An 8,691-nucleotide genomic window follows, 5' to 3' on the forward strand; every position below is an offset into this window, starting at 1 on the left:
CACCACGAAACCAGACCCCCATACATTGTACATTTCATTATTATAATTATCCTTATTGGAAATGCCCTCTCTAATTAAAACCTGGTCACAAGATTCAGAACTTTTCTGCAGAAAGCCTATTTTGACAATTAATTAATTCTGGCAAAAGCTCAAAATTGTTGCCATATTGTAGTGGCATAAATGCAGAAGGACTGACGTGTTACTAGATAAAAACTAAGAAAAAGGTTTGGAAGCATTTCCCCAGCAATCAATTTCCATTTTTTTATTTCCTACTGCAAGTCATAAAATTAAGCCAAATGGGTGATTAGTTGCCATATATTATGCAGCTAGCTATATGAGCGCACCCAAAGTTTTTATTTCAGCATAAAAAATAATGGAAAAAGGCTGAAAGAAGACAAAAGGCCCTTTAATCCATCCTTAACTAGACATTTGAAGTAAGGGTTGCAGTTTACTTCAGACTTCATTACATTTTGAGTCATTTTCATACTTGCTGGTCCATGGTTCACCAGCTAGAGGAAACATGAACCAAGATATAATTACACCATGTTCCAATTTAGAATAAAAAATATAAAGCAAACTGAAAAGAAAGTCTGAAAAAAGAAAAAAAAACCTGTAAGCTAGCTGTAAGTTAGCATCAGTACCCCCTGCCGCTCTACAGATATCACATGTACATAAAGTAAAAATGTGGCCAAAGGAGTCACAGATATAAATACTAACTTCACAAATTCCCCACTATATCCAAAAGTAAAAGAAAAGTGTTGATTTAGGCTTTATGTAAAAGACTTTCATGTGTTAAAAATGCTAAGAGATTTAAAGTTGATATGCTATATACTTTAGCAAACCATAGACGGCTCAACTTTCCGCTGATTCCTGCTAAATTCAACAAAATTCAAGATGTGGATGTCCCTGTCAGCACCACCCAGCTCGACCAAAGTCGATTTAAAAACTGCCTGAGCCAGTTGGAAATGTTTCACCCAAACAGTGATTTTATTATATCAGATGTAAATGCTATAGCCAGCAGTGCAGATTCCCCCATCCACACTGTTTCATGTGGATGGAGGAATCGATTCATTTGTCTCTTGCTCAGCCCCCTGGCTTAGTGTATATGACACGCCTTAAAAGTTAACTAAAGCCAAACTTTTTTTTTTTGCTTTAGTCCTCTTTTGGGTCACAGGAGTACATTTACTAATGTACTCCTGTGACCCAAAGTCAGCTTCTAGTGGGCTACTTCCCCCTATTTGCTGACAGTGCATTTACTAATGTACTCCTGTGACCCAAAGTCAGCTTCTAGTGGGCTACTTCCCCCTATTTGCTGACAGTGCATTTACTAATGTACTCCTGTGACCCAAAGTCAGCTTCTAGTGGGCTACTTCCCCCTATTTGCTGACAGTGCATTTACTAATGTACTCCTGTGACCCAAAGTCAGCTTCTAGTGGGCTACTTCCCCCTATTTGCTGACAGTGCATTTACTAATGTACTCCTGTGACCCAAAGTCAGCTTCTAGTGGGCTACTTCCCCCTATTTGCTGACAGTGCATTTACTAATGTACTCCTGTGACCCAAAGTCAGCTTCTAGTGGGCTACTTCCCCCTATTTGCTGACAGTGCATTTACTAATGTACTCCTGTGACCCAAAGTCAGCTTCTAGTGGGCTACTTCCCCCTATTTGCTGACAGTGCATTTACTAATGTACTCCTGTGACCAAAAGACAGCTTCTAGTGGGCAGGCGGGAAAGATCCAGACAATATTTTCGGGATTCACCTGGCTGCCTGATTGACAGCTGACTGGCTCTCTAAAGCCAGAGCCGGCTGTGCCTGCCCCACTCTCTGCAGGGAGAAGACCGTGAGCTGAGCGATCAGCAGTTTATGATCGCTCAGCTCTTGATCTATAGAGCCGGCATGTGACAGCTGCAGTGTCACACGCCAGCTCTAAGTATTGGGAAGAGTACATTTTACTCTCCCAATACTTCTCCTTTAAAATCCAAAGCTTGGACTTCTAGCAAAGCTCACTAAATACAATTTAATGTGGTAAAACAGTTATGAAAAACAATGCATATTGATCATATCATTCTTGATGAAATCTTTATCACATCATATCATATCGTAACTCTAGGAATTTTTTTTTCTTAACCCTTGCAGTCGGGCCTTAACCCTTCACTGCAAGGGTTAAGTGCTCGTTTGTGCCTAGGTGCTAAAATAACAGCAGCATTGAAATCTTTCTCCACGTCCTCATGTTTATACATGGTATATGGACTTTGATGATTTACGGGACTTTAGACCACTCCAGAGGATGGGGAGAGACCTTGGAAGGACCGATCTAAGAAGAAGCCGGCTCAGAGCTTCATGTGAGTCTAACTTTTTTTTTTAACCTAGACACAAACAAGCACTTAACCCTTAGTGCATACTGCTATATTCTAGAGTTCCATTGTCAAGAAAACAATATAACCTGTAAGAGTTGTACAACACTTCATTGATGAAAAAAAAATATTTGCCTAAAACAATAAAAAGGTATTTATCTATTAAAGGGTTCTTTGGTAGAAATAACTGACATACTGTATCCTCTGAATGCAATGGTGACATGATAGTAATTATTTTTAGAATAATGAATGACCTCTGCACTCCAGCACAGCTTCATTTAATGCAACATTGACTGACAAACTTGTCGCTCTTGAAAGAGATCCTTCAAGTCCAGTGCTCTCATGTAAGAAAGCGTTGAAATGTTCTAGGTATTGTTATAGTCCCGTCTTTTATGTACTTTGATCATTCGCACATGAACGCTGAAGTCTGATTATTGAAGTAGAAGTGGAAAACATTTAGGCTGCACTCACCCAACAGATTTTTTTTTTTTTCAATGTAAGGGTTGAAAAAAAGCAAGCTTTATTCAGACAATAGATGGCTTGTTCATACCAGAACACACTACTGTTCTGTTTCTGTATTTGACAAAGTGCATGTCAATGCAGAAAAAAATGCAGCATGCAGAACGTTTTTTCCAAAGCACAACAATGCAAATAATTGGTATAATGCAAAAGTGTCCTACATTCCAACAATGGATTTTTGATTTCCATGCATTTTTTACTTGTGCCTAAAAATGCAGAAAAATGAATGGCAGCAAATATGAAGAGCCCAAGCTATGATCACTATATAATGGATATGGGTAGCAATATGCTTATCAGAAACAATTGTCCATGGCACCCTAAGTTATACCTGCAGCCACTAAGCAGAACACAGATGCACAGACTGGCAGACTGGAGGATGTTTTTTTTTTCCTTTTATAACTAACTGCAGGCTACATTGATCCCTGACACAAGGCTTTAATTTATTTCTTTGAGGTAGAAGGAGAAAGTTCAATAAGAGAGGTTGTGAGGCAGGTTTGTGCAGATCTAACAGCCTAGGGTTCCTTTCACATGGGCGCCCTCTGCTCTCTCAGCATGGGATCGTAGACTGATCAGAATGGAAAAGGATGTTTCATATGTGATATTCATGCATTTTCCATTTCTTTCCTCCATCTTGTGATGGAGGAAAAACAGACCCATGCAAACACCTATGTCTGTCTACATCGGCCCACTTCCAGGCAGGTCCTCAAAAGCAGAACTGGACTCAAACTTATTGTGTTGGTTCTAACGAACCTGAATGGACCGGTGTTAAGGACTCGGACATCAATGATGAAAATGAATGCACATCCGCTTACATCTGGCCACCCATAGGAACACTGCAGTCCATTTTTGTTCTATCTAATGATGGGTCAAGCACGGATTGACAGAATGTCTGTCTGAAAGGAGCCCTATGGAATTTACTGCGGTGGAAAATCTATTAGTTTAGTTGCCTTCCTGGCAAATCTCATCTGTAAATTGCAAAATCTTGTGAGATCTCTGAGAAAAGCATTGTTTTACCCTCAAAGGATGTGAACTGTCACATTTTCCATATGTCAGATCCCGTGTTCCAGGTAGCTAAAGGAGATGGATTCTTCTGTCGATCGTGAAAATGGCCACCGTGAAAAGAATGAATAGGAAACAGAAAAAAAGGTATGCAAAGTATAAAAAGTCCGTAATTATCTATTAATGCTTGTTGATTGCATTACTAAATATTTCTAAAGATGCCTTCCAAATTATTTTTAAGGTAAGGGTTACGATATGTGCACCAAAATCTCATATACAGTTGACAATAGAAGTAGTCATACTGCAGATGCAGTCCTTATACAAACACATCTTCCATACTGGCTGTTTGATACTTGAGCAGTATCTCAGACCTGAAATTCTGCAGTAGCCCATATGCAGGCTGACAACAGAAGGTTTGATATAATCTTTCTTAGCTGACAACCGGCCATAGATATTTGCTAACACCATTTTTCCAGTATAATTAGCTGATTCAATACACTGTGGTTTCCAACAATGTGCACACACAGTATCCTAGCAACAGCCAATTCCTGTGTTTGCTTCTGAAGCATATCGGCAGTCGTTAAATAACAGGTAACCCACACATTTCTCATTTCTGAGCCGCTTCTTACTTTCAGTTGGGTTTCTTCAACAACTCTGTAAAGGGTTAAAATAAATAACAAGAGTCATCTCCATATCAAGAACCTCGATTATAATGCATGATGGTCAAATCACATCAGATTGTGCATATCACAAAGGGAAAATAATAATAATACAGTCAACATGGATCCAACTCCATCTTCCTAATTTTGTATCCAAAAAGATAAATACGGATCAGCATGTGTGTTTACAATGTATGGTTTTTTTTTAACCCCCCATTAATTCTGTATCTGTAAACCTATGTAGCAAGAAGTGATCGCTTTGTGGCTAACCCTCTATCTAGCAGAGTAAAGCTTTCCCTGCGATCTGTTTTTTTTGTGGATGGGGAAGGGGGGCAGAGGACACCTCCCTGAAATGAGAAGGGCACCTCCCTGAAATTGCTTTTTTTCAGGTTGGGATCCCTGTAACAGCTTCCTGTGAAATGTAAAAACAGTTAATAAAGTCTATGTAAAGGTAAAACTTTTTTTTTCTGTTTTAGATACAGCAGAGAAGGGTTAGAACTCCTGCCAGGTTAATTTTGTTTGCTGTCTGTGACCTGCTGCAGAAATGTTCCATCACTTCCTACCATAGGGATGCAACAGCAAGTAACTTAAAAAATCCACAGTGAGGGTAATTTTCATCTTAGATTGTTGTCACCAGAACATGTGTCTGCATTGAGGGCTGGTTCACACTATCTGCATTCGGGCTGTGCTGGCCGTTTATTCTAGCGCAGCCCGAATGCAAGACAAGGCAAATTGCCTTGTCATGAATGTGCTTGGTTCACACCACCATGTTTCGGTGATTGGGTTTAAAAAAAGTACGGCATTCAGTACTGTTTTTTAAGCGCACCGCAGTATGATGTGGTACAACTGCATCAGACTGCGGTGAGCCCATAGTACAGAATGAAATGTCACTTGTGACATTTCAATAAGGGTTGACAAAAAAAAAAGTGCCATGCAGCGCAATTGAGCGCATCGGCACTGTTCAGGGACACGCACACCAGTAGCCGTACGTGCAGCTGCTGGTGTGAACAGAACCCCCACCTTTTACTGTCATGATGCATAAAACTCTAAAATGTAGGATTTCCCCTTACATTCTGTTTCAGTGATGAATCTTCCCTGAGGGGACATAAGACTGCAATAAAATAAAATATTGGCATAGGTTCTAGCTCTCCCCCACTCTATCCAAACAAGTTTTGCTTTTACATTCACTTTACTATTTGCTGGATTACGTACTTCAGCGCAGAAGGTCCCAAATTTCAGGGTACCATGTCCCGTAGCTCAGTGTGGGTGTTTGGTATCGTAATGGGACTTTAAAGGGGAACTTTACCCATATCTTTAAAATAAGAAAAAAGGCACCTTTAGAAATGTCTAGCAATGACAATCTGCATACACATACTTCTAGGTAATTGCCGGTTTTGTATTCTTTGCATACCTTGTTTTTCTTTTCTTCCCCATTCTTCTCACAGTGGCAATTTTTACTTAGGGCAAATTGCTAAATGCCTCTTTACTTCCTGGAACTCTGGCACATGTGACTAGGACATGTGACTATGCACATCATCTCAGTGGAGAAAAATGCCTTTCCCAGAGATCTCGTGAGATTACAGATGAGATTTCTCAGCAATATTCTCCTGAGATAACCTTCCCAGGATGCAACGCTTGGGCACGATAACATAATAAAGGACCAGGAAGTAGAAAACAAGAAATTGTGAGTAAAAGGAAAATATGTTTTTTTAACTGATGAATGTAAGATGATTTTATATCAGCGTACAGAGCTGCATGCTAATGTGATTTATGTTTTTTAACTGATGAATGTAAGATGATTTTATATCAGCGTACAGAGCTGTATGCTAATGTGATTTTTAGTCGAAAGTGGTAAAGGTCCACTTTAAAATATGTTTCTTAGTGGAATCCTACAGAATGAATACTGTTTCTAAAAAATTGGACACCCCACAAATTCATTGTGGATCCCGTGAGGAAAGATGGTGACCATTTAAAGTCTGCTAACATTTAGTTTAACATTTGCTGAGCTAGTCTGGTTGTTATTCTTGAACAATTCCATGTGAAGTACATCAACTAGTATGTGTACATACAGTACAATCCAGGGCTTAAAGTATGCATCCAAGTGCAAAGAAACATAATTGATCCTTGAATCCTGGAATAAGCATTCAGTCTGACAATAGATACAATACAGTGAGTGAGCATTGTCCTAGGTAAACTAGGAAGGGCTGACACTGCTTGAGATTTCAGAGCATTGGAATTAGAGTACAGAGGAAGTGATGAGTTCACCAGATTTGTGGCAGGATCAACAGATATTTTTCTGTACTAAGAAACAAAATATGGGGAAATGTTCATGCACTAGAGATGTACTGATTTTTTTTGCTCTCACATCACACTTTGATGATAGTTGGAGCACATTGTTCACACATAAGCACCGCTAAAGCTGATCATATATTGCTTGAATGTTGGCCGACTCCTGCTGACTTGGCTCAAATTTGAGCTGTGTGTGACCCTGCCAGCACCACCCACGGGCTGGGTGAATAATTGTTGGCCAAACAGTGACTGCAGCCAGTGCTTACAGTGGCTGGCACCAGCTATCAGGATACAATAGCCCGGCAAGAGAGATTCCCTATTGCCCTGTTTAGTGGATGGAGGAATCGGTTAGATCTCTTTCATTCAGCCTGAAGTCCAAATGAAAGAAATCTATGAATGTATGTCCAGCTTAGGTGTAACATTATACATTTCTATGAGAAATACCAATCATGGCCTGACATTAGCAAACTCATGAGCTCAAATTGCAATGTCATTTTCTTGCTTTTAAGTACCAACGTTAAAATGAAAAAATTGGGTTAGGTGGAAGGAGTAAACTACATTCCAACTGCCAGTCATTTAGGAGCACAGAGTCAGGCATGATCTGAGCAAGAGCTAAGAAAAGAAACAGTAAAATGCAGATCCATCTGGTCAAAGAGATTAGAGGATCCTGTGTTGTCCACTAATCCGGAGGAGAAAAGCACAGAAAAAATAAAGGCGGGACAAACTGCGTCACCATACAGAACGGAGTTAAGATTGCCTCACTGCATGTTAGTAGAACATTGTTCTCATTACCATTCAGGGCAGCATAAGATAGAACAAAATAAAAATATACATTGACTGATTTCATTTAACTTTATTTGTTAGCCTATACAGTCTTCATAAGAGTCAATGGCATCTTTATTTAGGTCTGGCTATTGTTTTTGTTTATTAAAAGCCAAATGAAAGTACTTTAAAGGAGAACTATGAGGTGAGTGAGACTGTGAGAGACAATGAGACTGTCACAGGTCGGCTCAGTAGATCGGGAGGTGAGCGAACACATACCGGCGTTCGCTCACTTCTCGATCCTGTCACAGCTCTCTGCCGTGACAGGGGAGGGGCTGGATTCCCCCCTCCCCGATCCACCAGCGCTGACTGGCGGAACGGACGGGGGAGGGGGCGGGTACAGCTGGCTCTGCCTCTAGATAGACAGAGCGAGCTGTCACTCGCGCAGCTGGGCGGATCCAGACATAATTGTCGGGATCCGCTTCAGCTGGGGCTTCTCAGTATACCGCGAGCTACACTGAGCTTAGGGTGACGTGAGAATGCTAATTTGTGTCCTCCCGTTACCCTAAGGAGAACTATGGGGAAAAGCCTTAACTCCTTAGTTCTCTTTTAAGGATGGCCAAACAGCCGTATTAAAGAAGAACTCCAGGCATGTAAAAAATTTACCCCTGCAGTGGAGCTACCCTTGCACTGCAAGGGTTAAATTTTCGGTTTGGTCTACGGTCACCTGAGGAAGACATGCTAACCTGATCCTTGGTCCCACAGTGGTGACTGCTCACCTCTCTTCCTCTCTGCTCTGGCTGTGGAATGTTCCAATGCAAGTCAATGGACATGATGACGTCACGGATCCTTAGACCACTGGAGCCCTGGATGAGAAGAGGCTGCGTGGGCCAGTCTAGCAGCTAGGCGGGAACAAGGATCTGGTGAGTGTATGTTTTTTTATTTTAGATCCTATACCAAAATTAACACTTAACCCTTGCAGTTATATTTTTACATGCCCGGAGTTGTTCTTTAAGGCACGTGCATAGACATAGGTAAGTGTTGGTGCATGCTCTTTTCTTCCTTGAGTTGCTGTGAATCTTAATGCATTTTAGTGAGTCTCACCAAAA

Source organism: Nanorana parkeri, unplaced genomic scaffold (genome assembly GCF_000935625.1).
Source record: "Nanorana parkeri isolate BGI_ZX_2015 unplaced genomic scaffold, ASM93562v1 scaffold36, whole genome shotgun sequence".
NCBI classification, from domain to species: domain Eukaryota; kingdom Metazoa; phylum Chordata; class Amphibia; order Anura; family Dicroglossidae; genus Nanorana; species Nanorana parkeri.